At 40.5% G+C, this 18,807-nt stretch overlaps 1 protein-coding gene across 8 annotated transcripts in view; it reads right to left on the bottom strand.

Moving 5' to 3' along the window:
• Nucleotides 1–18,807, bottom strand: part of MID1 (midline 1) — a 261,586-nt gene that overhangs the window by 61,086 nt on the left and 181,693 nt on the right. The window lies entirely within an intron of this gene.

Genomic DNA, 18,807 nt, shown 5'->3' on the forward strand with positions numbered 1-18,807 from the left:
TAGGTAGCAAACATTGACAGCAGTTTGCATCTCCTTTGCTCCTGGTGTACAGCTGACCAGGGTAAGGCATATTTTGAGGCTACCTCCCAGTTTAAAGAAAACTACTTTGGAGAGCCTTCTGGGCTTATCAGAGCCCTACATAGTAGAACTTAGTTTAAGTAATCATGCAGGTTTCATGAGAACCACAGCCACTCTCCCATCATCTCTTTACAAATGGTCAAACTGAAACAGAGTTTATATATTTTCATATTTGGTTGTTTAAAGCATGTAACCAAAAGCCACACAGTTACACTGCTGTAAAACAGAGATGAGGAAAAAAAACGCCACAAAGCAGAAGTGTGATCGTATCCTAACTTACTCCAGCTAGGGGGGCAACTGGAGTGGTGTTGACACGCAGATCAGTCTTTAGTACCTGCAGGCTGGCTAGGGATCATAAATACATACACCCTGTCGCTAACAAAGTCCATGCAACCACATCTTCACTGCAACTGTTTTTCCTTTGACTCGAAGAAGTTACGCTTGCATGTGCTCCAGTTACGCTTCCACCCCATCGTGGTGACATCCCCTATGAACTAGGCCTGTTGCCTCCAGGACTTGTGTCTAACCTATTAAAAAAGTTGCCAATCAATTCCAGAAGAACTGCCAGAATATCAAGCATGGTTTTGATCCAGGTTTTGGGTGTATGCGAGTTTAACGTTTCCTTTGGTGTTCTTTATTTAAATGGACATGCCAGGTGCACATGGAAAAACTTAAGCTAATTTTTATTATATGTACTTGTCCTGAAACAGATGACTACTCTTCCGTAGGATACACATGCTCGACCCTGTATTTCTCCAGCCAGGGAATGGTAACATTTGCGGTTAATAGGAATGGATTGACCTCAAGTCTCAAATGTGCAGAGCTTGACAACTACACTCCACATTTCTATGTGAAAAGAAATAACAGCTACTTTGTTGATACACTCCTGGGGACTAAGATTTTTACCTCAAGTGATTACAGTATATCACAAGGAAAGACCCATGAGATGCTGAGCTGTTAATTAATTGTCCATGACTATTTTTATTAAAAGTGCATTAAAAATAGCTGCATTTGAAGCCATTATGACTTATATGATGTCAACTAAGTTGGGACTATTTCCATATTTCATAGGAATGTCATTAATTTTTTATTAGCCCTTACTTAAAATGGGAAATTATGAAAATTAAAGGAAATCCAGGCATTTCAGATTCTGACCACGTAAAATCTTTGTCCCAGTTTAGACAGTGACAAAACTGACTATATAGGACAAGCAATTTTTTTAGAGATTCCCGTTTCAGTTAAACTATTAAAAGATATCCAAATGTTGGCTTGGCTGGGATCTGGGGGTTTGATTCAGCCCTATTTATAATGAGCCATTAACCAAAGACGGACCAGAATAATAATCAGGAATCAAAGATCAAGAAAGACTAGATTAAGCATTTGACTGAATTATTACCCCAAATCAGTCTTGGACTGATATGTGAGTTAACAAAGGTTTGAAAAACTATAGATATATTTAAGGCCCCAGTATATTTGATTTTTTGGGGGGCTTCAATGCAGTAGTCAAGCTGGAAGCTGAAGTGTTAATAGAGTACAACAAATACCAGACACCCTGCATTTACAGCATATCATTAAAGACTTATGGTGGAGAGCTAGAGGGTTAGTAAACTCATTCTTTTCCCCATGGGCTAATCCAGTGCAATGAAGGGGGTTAAAGAGAACTTGAACTGTAGCACAGCTGTCCTGCAGCATCCTGGCTGCCTCCCCTTCCAGCCTCCCAGGACATGGAACATACATGAAACCAGGAGTTCAAGAAAAGCTCTTGCTCATGAGATGCTTAATCTAATCTTGCGCGAGCAAGATCTGGGAAGTATTCATTCCAAAAAGCGAAGTTCTGAGTTTTGCACGTAACTAATGACAGACATTTATATGAAGAGAAAGCAAAACGCTCATCTAAAGAACTACAATTTATGCAGTGTTATTAAAGTCCTGGCTTCTACAGATGTCTGCCTAAATATTTCTGAAAGTTTGTATTTTATTTAAGAGGTTGTATTATGGAAAAAAATCTGGTTTTAATCAGTCAGTACATATTACTGCATTTTGCGGTTGAAAAATTCCATCTTATCTAACCAGGTATGTATAAAAAGCAATGCAGCATTATGCAAAACTGGCAGGTTAGAAGGGACGGCCAGCTAGGCGAGGAGTAGAGAAGGTCAACATGGTGATTTGGTCTGTGTTAGGTAGTAGACCGGTGGAGTTGTCACGGACCTAATTCAGCTCTTTCTGCTGGCCTGTAACAAAGCTGCCATTTGAGGCAGCTGCACCCATCTGCATTTATGTTTCTCAGTATGGCAAACAGCACTTTGAAGGACCTCTATAGATTGCCCTCTGAGGATATTAATCGTACATCCAGAGAATGAAGTTGGAAGCCCCTCTCCTGGCATGGCTGAAAGGACTGGGATGCCCAGGGCACACACTGGTTTTGTCTGTTACTAGTGCAGCATCTAGCAGTTGGGCTAAACAGACCATCAGCAGGAATTTATTCAAGAAATGGGAGTGCCTTTCGATGCAGTTCCTTTATAGGGAGGAAACAGGTGCATCGGTGAACACTGTGTATTCCCAGCTGTTGCTCTGGCAGTATTTTAGGAGCCATATAGGCACCATCGGTAAGCCCAAGTAAAGCCAGAGCATGGCACCTCTTTTGGAAACACAAATGCTACTGTCCGATGGCATGGTGCATGAGGCAAGTGTCAACCAACCACCCAACCAGAAAGACCCAATTCTGACTTAGGGTAAATCATACTAAGCAAAGCACTACTTATAATTACATTTTATGGTATCTTTTTGTGTTTATAAACCCTCCAGGATTTTGCCAAGAAGTACACCATGAGCTAATTCTTCCACTCTGGAGTGCTCTGGTTTTGCACCACTGAAGTCATTGGTGTCTTTGTCTTTTCCTTCCAGGCTCCAGCTGCAAGAGGTTACTCGCAATAAAAAAGCTGGCATCTGTCCCGTTTAGTGCTCATTCTGGCACATGGTCATTGCCTTGCTGCCTGCAGTTAGAGCTTGGTCTAGACAGAAGTGTAAATCTCGCTGTGTTTTCTCCTCTTCATTTGCTCTATTTCCTATTCAGTAAACTAAAACCCTCTACTATATTGAGTAAATGCCTCAAAGAAGTTTGGTATGGTGAACTTGAGTTACTCATAGTTTTAAAGTTTAGACACAGACTTAAGTACTTTTTTGTAAAGAAGGCTTAAACTTTCATCTAAAATATTTGTCAACCTGGACTGATAATATAATTTGTGAGTATCTTTCTGTACAAAGCTTTTGACCAAGCACCAGATCTTGAATTTAGGGGTTAGGAAAATAATAATCCTTGACTCAGATCTCAGCTACAGAGTTGTTATTATATTTAAATCTTTGACTTTACAAGTTGCTATGGATAAAACCAGATAATGACGTTAAATAATCTTAGTACTAATTCGTAGGGACTTACTAAAATAATGTGATGGTGCTGAGCCGAGTTTAAACTAAACAGTGAGTATAAATTGCAAGGTACAGATCATGATTTGGAATTGGATTTTGTTTCATATGTCTGTCATACTCAGGTGAAGTTTCTGTTCTGATCTGCCTAACTCTTATTGCCAATACTTCATGGAATCACGGAACCACGTAATTTTCAGAGTTGGAAGGGACCTCTGGAGATCATCTAGTCCAACTCCCCTACTAAAACAGGATTGCCTAGAGCACCTCACTCAGGACTGCATGCAGGAGGGTCTTGAAAGTCTCCAGAGAAGGGGACTCCACAACCTCCCTGGGCAGCCTGGTCCAGTGCTCTGTCACCCTCACCGTAAAGAAGTTTTTTCTCATATTTGATCAGAACTTCCTGTGTTCCAGCTTGTGCCCGTTACCCCTCGTCCTGTTACTAGGAACCACTGAAAAGAGTCTGTCTCCATCCTCCTTAGACCCACCCTTTAGATACTTGTATGCCATAATAAGGTCTCCCCTCAGCCTTCTCTTCTCCAGGCTAAAGAGTCCCAGCTCCCTCAGCCTTTCCTCATAAGGGAGATGCTCCAGTCCCTCAATCATCTTTGTTGCCCTACGCTGGACTCTCTCCAGTAGCTCCCTGTCTCTCTTGAACTGGGGAGCCCAGAACGGGACACAGTATTCCTGTTGTGGCCTCACCAGCGCAGAGTAGAGGGCGAGGATGACCTCCCTTGACCCGCTGGCCACACTCTTCCCTATGCAGCTCAGAATTCCATTGGCCTCCTTGGCGACAAGGGCACATTGCTTGCTCATGGATAGTTTACTGCCTACCAAGACCCCCAGATCCTTTTCTTCAGAGGTGCTTTCCAGCAGGTCCACCCCTAACCTCTATTGGTGCCTGACATTCTTGCTCCCCAGGTGCAGGACCCTACACTTGTCCTTGTTGAACCTCATTAGGTTCTTCTCTGCCCAGCTCTGCAGCCTGTCTAGGTCACGCTGGATGGCAGCACAGCCCTCTGGGGTGTCAGACAGCCCACCCAGAGATCAACTACAGATTTAAAATTCACCAACCAACAAAAAAACCGCAAACCAACAAAACCCCAAAAAGACAAAAAACAAACCAAAACAACAGCAAAAAACCAGGAGCCTTTGGTTGGAAAACCAGGTTCAGGTCTGAGCATAATTTAAATACTGATACACTGGAAAAATAATCACAACAAAAATGGCACTTCATTTTTGTCTTGTATTTGCAATCAATAAATGAAAGAAAAGCATAACAAGCAAATACTCAGAAGGCAGAAGTACCATCCTCTCTTATTTAACGTACAACACTAAAAGCTTTTCCTCCCCTTACCTCAGCAGTGGATCCAACTCCATTCCCAGACATCCTGATTTCCCTCGCCACTCTTACCTCCAAAACACGTAGGTATTTTGTCCCTTTTTCTTTGGTCATGCTGTGACCTGCCCAGCTGCTGCTACAACGCGCCTCTCACCTCCTGATAGATTTCATGAACCTGAGTTGAACCCAGTTGCTGGCTCTTGCTTTGCCGGCAGTGCACAGTGCCAAGAGTTTCTGCGTAGAAGGTCTGAAAGTAACTTGGATGCTCAAGAAAATGCACAGGGGGTGAGAGACACACGCTACAGCCAGGAGAGCACCCAAAGAAACAATTGCTTTCCTTCCGCTGCTAAGATATTATTTTCCAGTCCCTATTGGAGTGCACATTGACACAGATTAAAATGCAATAATCAAGTCAACGTTAATCCAACTACCATTTGAGAGGCCAATAATTCAAGGACAGATTATTATTTAACAGCCCTTGACAATGTATATGGAATGGTCAAAAAAAGCCAACAAGCCAAAAGCAAATGTCCCATGTGGAGGCCACAGCAGACTTACGTATTTCACTTATTTCAGCATTGCTGATAATCACAGATGTGTTTCATTTTACTAATATGAACTAATCAATTAGAATGAACTAATGAATTGTTCATACTATTATGAAGAATTGCATGAGATACTTCAAAGTAGTGAATTTTAACTCAAAAAAGCATGTTTGCAAGTACTTTTGTAGCTTATTTTTAATATGTTCCTATGATAATAAATCACTTGTAGCATGCCAAACCATAAACGTAACTCAAGCCAGTTCTACTTTGTCAATACTTGAGGTCCCATCATTATATTCCAAACATCATTTTCCATTTTTTGCTTCAGCTTACACACAGCTTGAAAGCATATCTGGTGTAAAACTTCTGTCAATAAGAATCGGCGGACTGTAACAAGATGTTCCCAGAAGCACCACAGAACACCAGTCTCTCAAGACATTTAAAACATACCATTAAAAAATAAATATTCTGCTCTGGTTTGGCAAGATGATAGATCACAACATATGAAATCAAAGGACGTTAGAAAAAAAGTGCAAATAGAAGTCCAAATATGTGCACCTGTAAAGTTTCAAACTTGCACTGCACAAGCGCAGACTTATCTATCACTGTTTCAATTTCTAATGCATTATTTTGTACTGCAGCTTCTGAGTTGGAACTTTCCCTGTTTTCTTGATATTTCAGATTCTCAGCTGAAAGGCAGAACACTGAGGAAAGATCTATGTATGCTCTTCATAAAAGAACTCAAACAATTAAAAGATCCGCATGTTCTAATATGAAGAGACTTTGAACATTTTACTAATAAAATAAGGACAAGATGCTTTGCCTTTGACCTTACCATCTAACACCCAAATTTGCATTAGTAAATTTGGTAAATCTGGCATCAGAAAAGAGAGCATTTAATGCATAGAAAACCAAAGCAATTTAAAAGTACATGTACATCCTAGAATTTCATAAATGCCCAATTAAGAACAAAATACTCATGAATAACAGAGAATAAAACATATGAATCCATAGTCCCTTTTCTAGAAGACCAGCAAGTGATAGGTATAACCCAACCCTTCTTTAAAACTGTAGAAACTTTAGAAAAATTAAGACCATTTTTAAGTGCCATTTTCCTGTTACTACTTCTTCTTCCATAATGCCAAATGCAGAAATGATAGTCCTCTAGAGGAACTCATGTGTGAGCAATGAAGCCTTCTAACTTACCTTTGAATGATTTACAAAGAATCTTAGACCTTTTCATCTTATCCCGTCCAGCAAATCTAAATTAGGGATGCAGAACTGAGCTAGTCTTTCATGGCCTGCTGATCATCTTCACATCAGGTGGGCACACAGTAGGAAAATGCAGAATTAGCCTGCCTGAACCCTCCCATATAACTTTGGCTACTTTCCTGTAACCATTTATCATGATTCATGATTCAGGCAATCAGGCATTCAGGCAATAAAAAATATATGTGCCTACATTTTGGGGAAAAGGCTAGCAATTTAGAGAGACGTGCGAATCCAATTATTCCTGGAGAAAGAGAGAGGGAGTTCTTAAGATTTCATTGACACATTTAGATAATGTGACCGATTTATACAGACTTCCTCTGGGCAAATTATTCATATGATTTATCACAGCCTTTGAAGTTCTCCCGACTATCAAGGCTGGTAAACTTTTCCAGTGAAAACATGAGCCAATGCTGATTATATAAGTACACGATTTTCATGGCACTTTGGGAAGATATAAAGGCTGTAAAGCCCATGGAAGTACTTATTTGGGGCCTTTAATTAACTAATTTTGATTTTCATCTTAGACAAAGTTTTCTTCAGAGAAAAGACATGGACTTAATTCACCCAGTGCACTACTTTAGGCTTGTATTTTCTACATCCATTGCTTCTGAGAGCCAGGCCTACCGACTTTGTGAGAAACACCTTCTCTTTAGGCGTATAAAACATACACAAGCGTGCATTTACATAGGTACTCACACGTGTTCTGTAACATGGAAAAAGTTATGCAATGTGCCAAAGGTGTAGGGGGAGAACACCGAATCTCCTCCAGTATTTCTGTGCATGATTAACAATAGCATTTTGAGGTGACACAACACTGATTGAGGACTGAGCCTGATTTCATACACTCATCAGTATTTAAAACATCTCATGTAAATATAGCTCTTTAATTTCCTTTATTCTTTCCCTTGACTAAAAGAGTTAGGCTTGACTGAAGGAGTTAGACCTTTTCTCCCTGGTGAAGAGAAGGCCCAGGAGGACGTCATCACCATGTTCCTGTGCTTAAAAGGCAGGTACAAAGAGGACGGAGGCTCTCTCTTCATAAGGCTCCACATGGAGAAGACAAGGGGCAATGGGTACAAGTTGCACGTGAAGAGGTTTTATATTGATGTAGGAAATTTTTTACAATTCACTATAACAACCTCCCCAGGGACATGGTAGAGTCCTCATCACTGGATGTTTTCAAGATGCAAGTGGACAGATAGTCTAGATAACATTATCTGGGCTCTCTTTCCCATGAAAGGTTGAAAGAGATCATCTTTTGATGTCCCTTCCAAACTGGGGTGTTCTATGATTGATGATTTATTAAGTATATTGATTAGTTAAAGAGCTGTATCTATAATTGAATCATTATTTTAAGTGTGGCTCTGTGTGCGTGTGCATGTGCATGTGTGCACATGCATAAGGGTGTGTTTTAGCAAATACTACAGTGAAGTCACCCTACGGGTTAGCTTGGGCTCTTACTGTAGCTCACTGGGCTCCATGCCTGTATTTTGACCTAATTTGCCCAGTTTGAGCTCATTTCAATTATGTGACTCTTTCCTGATTTAGAACGCTATAGGGTCACTAACAGCCAAAAATGAGCTATGCATGGGAGAGGAGAACTCACATCTCTCTAATTCCTACTGGCCTGGTCCACTTTTCCCCAGATCTCCAGGAGATTGGAAAGCAAAGCCTGGCAACACTTGTCAAACCTCAGGTCATCAGGCTCTCCCAGACTGAGGGGCTTCCTTTCCTCCTTTCTGTACGCACATCTGTTTGCCCCGTGCATAAACACGCAAGTGTGTGAGATGGCCAAGAAAATAATTGTGCAAATAGCTGAGGGGGTGCCAAGAGGACTATGCCATATATTGCCCACATAACTGATGTCAAGAGTAGCTCTATTTTCCCAATTGCTCTGCTGTTTCTAGAAGTGTATACATTTTGCAGTTACACTGTGACAGGAAAAGCACGTTGGCGTCAGTAAGCCTTTCACTTTGTTGTAACTGTTCATGCAGGATATGGGAATTACATCTGGGAAATTGCATATTCTAGATAATATTATTGAATATTGAAATGACAGCTCCATTAACTTTCATTTTTTTTCCACTTGTTTCTGCCAGAGTGGTTCCTATTCCACACACTTACAGTATAAAACTAGCTTTTACCCAGGATTTGTTAATCAGTAAGAATCGTATTCTACTTTATAGTTCAATATCTCAGGGTTTTTTGTTTTCATAATAATGTGTTTGTTCCCAAAGCTAATAGCAACTCAGATCTTGAAAGGTCTTTGTTTCCATAGTAACCAACTTGTTTCAACTGAAAGAAGCAAATGAAACATCAAATACACGAGGCCTTAAAACACCTTAAATTACTCATTTAAGTAATTAAATAAAAATTGATAAAACCAGTTTTCTTAATAGAGATTAAGCAGTAATTGTTCATACTTTGTACTTTCCCTCTATGAATTTCAATTACTTTTACAAGAGAGAAACATTATGATCCTTATTTTACAGAGTATTCAATTTCCCTAAAATCAAATGCCTTTAATCCAAACCCCACTGAAGGCTATACTAGTTTTTCTACTGAGCCAGTGGGCTTTCAATGAGATTCATCAGAAGCCAGTAAAGCTAAGAAGGTCCCTCCTGTCACAGATACCATGTGCTGGTAACACATGCTTGTGCAGACAAGTAATCTGGGTGCTTTTAATCAAGATATTGATTAATTACTACTGTGTTGTCAGAGTAGTATCGATATATTTGATATCAAACTATTGCTCAAACAACATATAGATGATTAACGATGACAACAAAAGCAATGACTCAAAGATGCCTAGGTTTGACTAACGGAGGTACATTGCCCTCCCACTGTCCATTGACATGTGATCGAATTGAAAACTTACTGGATAAACATTCCCAGTTCAGTCTTCTAAAACTAGTACCTCAGAAACATGTTATGAAAAATTATTATCTTGCTGCTGAATGTCATTTTGAAAGGGCATGTCTGAAAAAAGGAGATTTCAGTAGTTCCTGCTGGGTTTGTCCAGACCTTTAAGGCTGTACATTTCCATTACTAAACATGTGCTGCGTTCTGTCTCCAGTGTATGACATTAGCTGCTGGGTACTTTTCAAAGTAAATACAAGTCTGGTTTGTTTCATTTTGCAGAGCTCTCTACAGGTACCTTCAAACATGTCTTAGGTACAAATGAAATCTGTACATCAAAAATGCTTTTAAGACTTATGGTAGAACAACTAGCACTGAAATCAACTGCGAATGAAAGAAAAGGAAATCACCGTAAAAGCAGTGCATTTAATAGCACAACTTGGTGATTTTCTTTAAGGAAACGCTATACTTGGTAAAACAGCTGTTCACCCTGATGACAGCAGAAAAGGCCCCACAGATCCTGGCAGACAACAAGCTGACCATGTGCTCTCAAAGCAACGGTGGCTGTTGTCACCTTGAAGGTGTTCAAATGCTGGAAGAGGTCGCCCAAAGAGGCTGTGGGGTTCCATCGTCAAAGATAACCAAAACAGTTAGTCCCTAAGCAACTTGCCCTCATTGTGCAGAGGGCTGGACTAAATAACCCCCAGAGGTCTCTTCCAAACAAAATTATTCTGTAATTCTGTTATTAAGATGCTTATCTCCATAAATCATAAATTTTACTAAAATTGTGAAAATATGAAGATCTTTTAAGATAGACAGCTGAGTTAAAGAATTTTTGTATAACGAATTTAATGAAGTATATTTATTTAGAAGCTTTCTTATACGCTATTTTATCTCTCACCAGAACTTCGAGACCTAGAATATCCAAATATGAAGTAAGATAATGTGTTTTTTTAATAAAAGTACAAGGAACTAATAAGCATCTATGAATTTAAGATTTTGTTTTTGATATTTAAGGGACAGATTTCAGGAAAATCAGCTTTTAGGATTTTTTATAAACTTCTGATCTTTATGAGATATGCTTAATATGCCCATCATTATAATACATAGGTGCCAACTTTTTTTGTATATTTGATTACACTATTTAAAGTACATTTTAAACCATAAGCAAATAATACGCCTTCATAGCTTGTCCTATTAACTTCATTGAATCTGTTCTTTGAATTCTTATCTTCTGCAGGATACAAAGTTTTAGTGAATAATATACTTTCTGGGTAGTGTACAATTACAGAAACATCACACCTTTTCTACTTTACCTGGAATCTGTCACAAAGAAAGAGACTGTAAATTATTAAGGGATGTTTTCAGTTTTCAGGGCAATTGCGAGAGATGATAAATAAAACAGAACAGGAACTCCAAGCCATCTTTAGCCTTTACTATTTCATACACTCCACTAAAAAGAAAACTCTGATTTATTTTCCTCCATTCAGCATTGGTTGGGCACTCTAAGCAAGGGTGGAAAAATTGCCATCCTTTTTTCAAGACTTGGTCTGTCAGCATGTGGCACCAAACAGTTGTGATTTAATGCTCCTGGGCTGCACTGACGGACATGAAAGTTTCAAAGAGCTTTAATTTTAAAACCCATCAATGGAGAGAACAGATTCAAGCCTGCTTTTAACTGCTTTTAACATTTGCTTGTTCAATATGAAAGCTGTAGGGCAAAAGGAAAAAAAAAAAAGCCTTAAAATGTGAGTGGATTGCTTTACATAGAAGTACAAATTAAATTAAGACAATTTAGTACTACACAGTGTTAGAAAAGTGTAAAGAAAAGAGCACCACCTAAATGAATTACAAATCCCTACATAAAACCTGTGCCTATTTCTCAGTTCTCCCTGAATAACCTGGCTGCCCTGTTTTTCTCTGTCCCATTAAACTGTGCTTTTTTTCCACAGTCAAAAGTGCCACTTAGCTGAAGTGAAATCCTGAATTCTTTTGAGGGTATACAGTTCAGGTCTCCTAATTAGGACATCCTGTGGAAACTCAGTTTAAAAAAAGACTGGAGAAAGAGGAAAGAAATACTATATAATACTTTGCACTGAAATAATGCACCAATTAAATAAAAATGCAAGCTAAAAATTGCATGCTCTTCATTTTTCCCTGGAGGTCTTGCAAAAGGCTGAAAGCATTTTCAGTTTAGCCCCACAGATTTAAAAATTTGAGTGCTATTCTGCATCAGAGCTGTAATCAGTCATTTTCATACTAACAATGGAGTTTATAATTTCACACCAGGCTGATCATCACTTAAAACCATTTATTTCAGCTCAGTACATCCCCTGTTAATTGGAATGTTTTGCTAGTGGTGTGTTCCCATTAAGATACAGTTGTGTCATTACGGCCATTAGGCTCAACCTCTTCCCTCGAATACAACCCAGGCAACAGCTCCCCCTCCCCGAATACATGCAGATTGATAGCTGGATTTAGATACACTAACGCTACCTTCTTGTTCAACTGTGAGTTTTAGGTGAAATAACAGAATCAGTATGCAAAATGCTGCAGTCTCTCTTGCACTTGAGGTCAGATTCTGCAATTACAGTGGTCATGTCTGGCCTTAGAAAGCTGAGAATTTATAATGCCTGCCTGCAGCAATTCGAAAAAGTAGTTTTGCTATACACAAAGGGCTAAATTCAGCCATTAGTTGGATGTAAGAATCACATGATTTCCAGAGATGTAGCTCAGTTCATAATTTATCCTCAACTATTTAGAACATATTTTAGACTCTCAAAAGCTGTTACACATATCATCAGGGATTGTAGTTTCACCTATGATTATGCACATTTGACATTTCTCGTTATTACATACTGATTTCACATACAGCAATGTCAAACTTTAGTAATTCCAGATTAAATTTTCCAGTTACAGTGTTCCTTGGCCTGATTTTATTCAATTTTTATTTTTATGAAAATGTCAGCCAAAACCACCAGCTAATTTCACTAAGCAGGCTAGGGGAAATGTGCTGCCGTCAATGATAAAAAGTCTTGCTCTGTTGCTTCAGTGCTTTGAAAGCTGGACTTAAATTTGGCAGGAGAGGTTTCTGTGTGAGGTATATGCCTTTTTGCCTTTTGCTGCTAGTCTTTCCAAATTCAGGCAAGACCTGGAAAAAAAACCTGTGCATCACAGTTTTGGAACTAAAAGCTGTGAAGTTTTGGAACTAAAAGCTGTGAAGATTGTCAACATTAGCTGAGCTCCAGACTCACAGCTGACCAGACATTATACATAGCATCATGGTACAGCTCAGCACTACTAAAACCAAATTATAATATCGTTGTAATGACTTCTCCCACCTGATGACCCAAGGCAGGGTCGTGTTCCTGATTTAAAAGGAGAATGTTTCTCTCTCTTGTGCCCTCAGTTCCCCTCCCATGAAGACCCACTGGTTAATGCATAAAAGTTCAATTGAAAATTGAAATGAAGTGTGTGCCTTAGTTTGATTAGAGACAGAGAAAGGAGTTTGACGAAGACATGGGATCTGGTCAACTAGCAATGGATAAAATTGCTCCTGGTGAGGCTAGACTGGAGGCAGGCGCTGGGAAGTAATGGGGATGGACAACTGGAAAAGCAGAGTGACTTTGGAAAAGGATTCTGAGTCTGGAAGTTGGGCGAGCTGGAAGCCCCTCTGGAACTACAGCCAAGCAAGAGAGCCTGGAAGTGAGAGGGTAAAATTGTGGGGTAGATACTGGAAATTATAAACTCAGGAATGAACAAGGGGCAGAGACGGTTGAAAGATAAGATGCGGGGAAGAAGCAGCAGTGCAGAAGAAGGAGCAGAGGAGGTCAGCATGAGTTAGATGACAGTTTGCATGTGGGAATTACTGTGGTGGGGAAATAGCTGGGACTGGGGGAAAAAAAGCCTTGCAGGGCAGAGCCACTGGGGCAAGAGACCAGGGAGGGCAGCACCCTGAGCAGAACAGTGGTCTGTGGGAGGAGGAGCTTACCGAAAATAGATGAGCATCCATGGAGATCCAAGTAGTCTGGGAACCAAAGGAAAAGGTTCAGAATAAATACAGATGTAGAGCAGACAGGGAAACAGTACTCTTGAGACATGGATGCTGATCATATACAACTGGAAAAGGATCTGAGCGCGCAAAGAGACTGAGATTGGGTGTCAGGAAAGGGGAAGACTGAGTCTATGGAAAAAAGGCGGGAATTAGAAATTAGTCTCCCTCAGAGGGAGAGGCCTCAAGGCGAATAATTTTGTAAGCCATTGTGTGGGCTTATATTGACAGAGAGAAAAGTCAGCTCCAGATAACATTCTTATAATTCTCAAATGATCCCTATGATATCAGCTATACTTTCCCATTTAGCAAAATATTTCCATCTGCCAGCAGAAATGCAATCATATAGTATAACAGAATCACATAAATGAGACCAATAGAGGCAACATTCTGTTTTTAATTGTTCCTCACAATTCTTTTTTGCAACCTTGGGAATTCTGCTTATATGCAAAAATTAAGAAGTAAAAACCATAAACAGTCCAATGGCTGTCTCTAAGAAATGCTGCTCTTTTGTAGACACTGAAAAAGGGAAATATCAAAGGATCCTTTACTCGTCTAAATTACCAACCTGTGATTTCTGTTTCTATGAATTTTGCCATTGATTTGATTTACATAGGATTTCACCCCATCTTTCTTTGAAAAGGAAACTGAAATAAAGCACTTGTTCTCCTAATCCAGCTTTTAATTAACAGAAGACCGCAATGTTAATATGATTGGTTTCCATTTTTGTTATGGGTATTTCAATGTAAGGATCAGCTCTTTACTCTCTGCAAGTTAGCAGGGAGCTAGAGGACAATATCATTTCCGTCTACCTTCTACCAAGTATAATGTATAATACCATGCAACTTGTCATCAACTTTAGTTAGGTTGAGTGTTTAGTGTTCTTATTAATAAGTTCTACAAATAGAAGACTCTCTGGAGTTTGTAGTTCTTTTTTTCTTTTTTGACATTGCCAATCAAAGAAGAAATTAAAGTGGTTTCATTTCCCAGATTACAATTATTTCACAAAATGTGTTTTTTCACAAAATGTGTGACAGTTTTGGCCTACAGAAATTTGTTGATTTGGAAAGTATTTAGAATTTTAAGCATATGCTTTTAAGGAGCAGATCCTTGGTTGATGTAAATTGTGACTCTGCTTTATGTCAGCTGAGAATATGTCCCTGCTAACTGTGCTGCTGATATTTACTTCGAAAAACAGATAAGGTACCGTATTATATTTATCATGACAAAACTCCCACAGATATAATATTTTTGAGGCTATGCTATTTAAGCTGACATACAAGCCTAGGGTTCTACATGAGCCATTTAAAAGCTTACATTAAAAAAATTAAGAGCACTAATTTTTCAGGCCAGTCAGCATAGGACAGTCAAGTATACATTTATAGTACAAATATAATGACAGATCTGAAGTGTAGGATTTAGCAAAGCAGTGGCATAACTTTGTCCTAAGAATGGGAAAACAGACCAGAAAACTACAGGAGGCATTTTTTAGTGTGCTACTCAGTGGATACACATCGAACAGGTTTAACGTGGGCTAGGCAGTAGCCAAGTAGGAAGCTTCCCCTACTTAAAGGTATTCCATCTTCATCTTTCCATCATTCTTTTTTTTTGGTTTATTTTGCCATGACCCTGCTTCCAAAATTCTGGGGATTGCCTCTGAGGAAAAGATTTAGGTGGTGGTGGAAAGAGTAATGCTTACTTGTAAAGACAGATGTTGGGAACTGGTGCATGTAGCCACAGATTTCCAGCCAGTGACCAGTAGGCTGTTTGTAATACAATTTATTTAGTCTACGTAAAGTGACCTTCCTTGCCAGGGACAACTTGGGAATAAACTACTGGCCAAATCAGCCTTTTGTTTGCACTGTATTTCAAACAGGAATTAAATACCTGGGTGTCTCCAGGGACTGATCAGTGCTTGCAAGAGAACTTTGGAAGACAGATGGTTCGGTGTGGAAATCATCATGGCAAGAGTGGTGTATGTGCTGCAATTCAGGAGGCTGGGAACAGCAAGCAGAGAGTAGAGAAGAATGTAATAGCAGAAGGAATAAGTGCTGGTGGCAGCAAGGCCATACCTCAGGTAAGAACACAACGCAGATGTGGAGCAACAACAGTGGGATGCAACTCAAGCAGACCCAGAGCTGCCTGTATTAAGAGAGAGTATAAAGGCTGTAAATATCATATGGTGTCTTCACCACCCAGGGTGAATCACAGAGGCATGATAAGGACTTGTCCTCTGCGTCACTACAGGCAATCCTCACCGGACCACCTAGACACATGTGTCTTGGTGCTAGTGAGAACGTGAATATGCAAGAATGAGCATGAAAGAATAAGTGGGTGAAATCACTCTTAAAAATGTGGTCTCGCACTGAGTTTTGCTGGCTTAGTTGTGATGTACCTGATGGAGGCAGTTGCTGAGGTTAGCCTCCATGTCTGTGTCACTAGCCTTGTTCTGCCATTAAAGGGGAGCAGCTAACGTGGTGACGGTGGAAATAATTACTCTTCAGGTTTCTCTTTGTATCCATGTGTCACTGTTGTGAAATGGAGAGCTGGTGTAAATTGTTCTAAGCCTCCGTGGGCTCTCAGAAAGGTTAATATAAAAGCCAAAGAGCCTGAGCTGTGACAATAGCTGGTTTCCATACAAACAGTTTATGCTACCAGCATGTGGGATAGTGGCTTTACAGCTTGTTACTCCAGAGGAGCAGGTTAACGCTGCACTGGTTCCAACCCAGAGTTGGGCACTGCTTGATAGAAAAATTATAAAAAGGGGCAATCCCAAGCACCAATATAGGCTGGGCAGTGACTGGCTTGAGAGCAGCCCTGAAGAAAAGGACTTGGGGGTGCTGGTGGACTAGAGGCTCAATATGAGCCGTCAGTGTGCACCAGCAGCCCAGACAGCCAGTTGTATCCTGGGCTGCATCAGGAGAAGTGTGGCCAGCAGGTCGAGGGAGGTGATTCTCCCCCTCTACTCCACTCTCATAAGACCTCACCTGGAGTACTGCGTCCAATTCTGGAGCCCCCACTACAAGAGAGATACGGACGTGCTGGAATGTGTCCAGAGAAGGGCCATGAGGATGATCAGAGGGCTGGAGCACCTCTCCTATGAGGACAGACAGAGAGAGTTGGGGTTGTTCAGTCTGGAGAAAAGAAGGCTCCGAGGAGACCTTATAGTGGCCTACTAGTATCTTAAGGGGGCCTACAAGAAAGCTTTTTAGGATGCCGGGTAATGATAGGACTAGAGGGAATGGATTAAAACTAGAGATGGGTCGATCCAGATTGGATGTTAGGAAGAAGTTCTTCACCCTGAAGGTAGTGAGACACTGGAACAGGTTGCCCAGAGAGGTGGTGGATGCCCCATCCCTGGAAGTGTTCAAGGCCAGGCTGGATGGGGCTTTGAGCAGCCTGGTCTAGTGGGAGGTGTCCCTGCCCATGGCAGGGCGGTTGGAACTAGATGGTCTTTAAGGTCCCTTCCAACCCTAACAATTCTACGATTCTATGATCTCTTGGGAGCAGCTCCCTCTGGAACCTAGGGTCACAGTGTGAGAGACCTTGCTTTGCCCTGAGACCAAGCCATATGCTACATTGCAGGGACTTGTCTCCAGGTTAGCCCTGCTGTCCGCACTGCCCTGACTGAGCCACCCTGCCCTCACACCCTCATGTGTCGTGTGGTCCTACAACCAGCGGCATTCAAAACTTTTGTTGAGCCACCTGGAAACACTTTGTCTCACACCAAAAACGAAGTGAAAATCTTGGACATCAAAGTGCTTCAAAAGCATGCTAAAATGTTCATTATGAATGTGTGGGGTTCGCCAAGTTTCAATTCCATCTTAATTACCAGTTATACTTCAGTGAAGGATGCCAGGCCAGCTCTCCCTGCCGCTTCCTACACCAGGGATGACACCTTCAGTATGGACAGCACTGAACTGCACAGATTTCCAATCTGTCTTTATATTCAGTTCTGGGCCCCTGGTTTGGATTGCAATGAAACAAAGAAGCAGCTGGTGTTATGGCAGGCTCAATGTGTTGATTTACGTTTTTCAAAGGTATGACAGTTGCAATTGCAAATATGGTTTTTTGTGAGATATTCATAAATGCCTAGAGAAGCAGGCATCTAGAATACAGATCTGAAAAAAAGTTGTTCATATGATACGTATTAATTTCAGATCTAGACTCCTAAATGCAGATTTTGAAAATATCAGATAAAGACCCATTCTCTTCAGTCATCCATGTTTCTATAGCCAAAGCTTATTTCCCTATATATTATACAGAGGTAAAATCTGGTGAAAATATTGCACAATGGAAAAAACCACACGTTTCTAGGTGCTAATACTGTGATAACCAAACCCGTCTGCATTCCTTACATCCAGAGGCAAGTTAAGGCCACTTAGAAAAGGCACAGCCTGATTCTGCTATCTGGTTTAAATGTATTTTAGCATTCATCCAACACTTGCCGTATGCCAAAGGTGAAATGTTCTTCCACAATGCTTTTATTCAGCACTAGTCATTTCTCTTACACTGCCAGATACTGCTATTTGTTCAAGGAGTAAGTCACTGTCTGGAAGAAAAACTGCTTTGAAAATAAAATTCATATGTCTGACGACCCACACAGAGATATCCCAGCAAATCCCAATTCCCTTGTGAAAAAAAATCCCTTCCCTTGTGTGGAAGATTTACCATTTCTTTAAGAGTTTCTGGAAATGCCATACGGCTCTAGTGCACAGCAGCATGCTTTTAAATATAACAGGTTTACTATGTTACTTTCTTCAGCATTTGTCTAAGGAAAAAACATTCATGACTGATAACATCTGGCAAAGAAAAAATAAATCCGTTATGAGAGGCACATTATTTTGAGCACAGGCTGGTAGGCAACAAACTACAGAACAAGTTTTCACATACATTTTGTCTTGACTTCTCTTCCCAGGAGTGATGTTTATTCTCTGGCCTTTGCCACCTCACATCACTGAGTATTTCAGTTCCTTCATCTATAACGGAAAAAAAGTAATACTGGCCTAACTCTAATGTAATGAGGCAATGCAAAAACGGGCCTCAGGGCAGTACCCAGAGGCCTCCCACAGCTGCCCTCCCTGACGCTGCCACTTGCTGGGTTTTGTGGGGTTGGGGCGGGGGAGCAGCCACTACAAATATTCTGGCAGGCTGTACAAGTTAATCCTCAGCCTGGGACTGGTTAGATACAGGTGTCACAAGAATACCGAACATGAAGAATACTGCAGTCTTTAACT

Source organism: Rissa tridactyla, chromosome 1, assembly GCF_028500815.1.
Source record: "Rissa tridactyla isolate bRisTri1 chromosome 1, bRisTri1.patW.cur.20221130, whole genome shotgun sequence".
NCBI classification, from domain to species: Eukaryota; Metazoa; Chordata; class Aves; order Charadriiformes; family Laridae; genus Rissa; species Rissa tridactyla.